This window comes from Colobus angolensis, unplaced genomic scaffold, assembly GCF_000951035.1.
Source record: "Colobus angolensis palliatus isolate OR3802 unplaced genomic scaffold, Cang.pa_1.0 Scaffold59, whole genome shotgun sequence".
Lineage (NCBI taxonomy): Eukaryota > Metazoa > Chordata > Mammalia > Primates > Cercopithecidae > Colobus > Colobus angolensis.
Genome location: NW_012119487.1, coordinates 1,661,580 through 1,663,340, shown reverse-complemented (window position 1 = coordinate 1,663,340; position 1,761 = coordinate 1,661,580).

The following is a 1,761-nucleotide window of genomic DNA, read 5'->3' as shown; positions in this document are numbered from 1 at the left end:
TCATGCATTATAATAGTCTTTTGGGGGGTTCGAAGATGAGAAAACACAGTGCTTTCCATCCAGAACCACAAAGTCTAGTGGCGAGAGAGGTGATAAATGTCACAGTGGAAGTATGGTTCAGTGTAGTGCTAGCATGTAGGAAGAAAAATCTAGGTCCACCTGGAGGAAGAATAAGAGAGGCTTCAAGGAGTGTGAGAAGAGTGCACTAAATCATGAACTTCTATCATTCTTCCTTCAAACTGAGTCTTGAAGTAAGAATAGATGTTTTCCAGACAGATAAGGGACAAGAAATAGAAAACAGGCAGAGAGAAAAATATGTGCAAATGCATAGAAAAGTAAGAACACATGACGGGGGAACTATAATTAGTTCAGTTTTGCTGGACCATAATGATGGGAATAGCAGAATAATGGGTTAAACATGCAGGACACAGGTTATGAAGGATACTGAAATGCCACAATCACAGGTTTGGATACCACCTTCTGGATTATGGTTGTCCATTAGAGAATTTTGAACAAGGAAGTGACAACATCAGACCAGATCAGATTCACATGGAGGCAGGAGCAGATGGTGACTAGAATCAAGGAGACCAAAAACCCAGGATGTTATTTCAACCATCTAGGCCAGAGAGGCTGAGGACTTAAATTAGAGTAGCATCAGAGGAATGGATAATAGAGACAGGATATATGAGATATTCAGGAATTAGATGTTTGGGGACCTGCTGACTGATTATATGCTTAATGCTTCAGCAAAAGTACTTCTGTTTTTTAAGATTTCATATTATGATTTATATGCATATGCTCATGATTTAGTGCAGGAGATAAAAAACACTATATTTCCTGAAGAAAGGTGTATAATACAGGGAATTAGGTGCTTGCAAAAGGTCGAAGAGCTGAAATAGCAGAAACTAGGAGATTGCTGCAGGAACCTCCTAGACCTACACCACTAGAGCTACTATCCAGAGGGCAGGAAACTGCTTCTATCACTGCAGATGCCTCCAACATACAAATTGGGGGGCTAAAGTGTGGAACACGGAGTTCAGCTGATGAAAGCACACCTGTTGGAATATATTTGCCTATCAACATTATCACGAAAATTTAGCTTTAGCTTTCCTTTGCTTTCTGAGCCTAGATGACTATCTCACTGGCAAAACTAATTGCATCCAAGCCCTGACTGTAACAAAGTCTTAGAAATGTGGTTTTTAGCTTTCCAATTCTTGTAATACATATATTAAATGAAAGCCAGTTCTGCCTTCTTATAAATTTAAGAAATATTCATACTATTATCTAATATTATAGTTAAAAACTCAGTTATTCATCTCTTTGTATATTTTCTGATAATTCTTGCAGGAATTTAGATCTCCTGTAAAATAAGCAAATAGGATTAATTAATTACTAATGTCCCTTCAACATTTTGTGAATCTCTTAACTTCATGCATATACCTCAGTCAAGCTTTTCAAATACAGAAAATATAATTTTCTGAAAGGGTTAGAAACTTTTCCATCAGCATCATGGGGAGGAGGAGTGGAAGCATAAGGTGATAAAGGAGAAAAGCCTCCTGCTTCCTTTCCAGGACCTCAGGCTTCCCCTAGCTGCAGGCTCAGCTGGAGGTAATACCGAAAAGATTACAACTGAAAGGAAAGCCCAAGGTTTTGATTATCACATATAATGGGATCTATTTTCTGGATTGAGACTGTGTTTGTGATTTAATGAGATCACAGAAAGGCTTGTTACTCAAAAATGATCAGGAAAATCAGACCTTG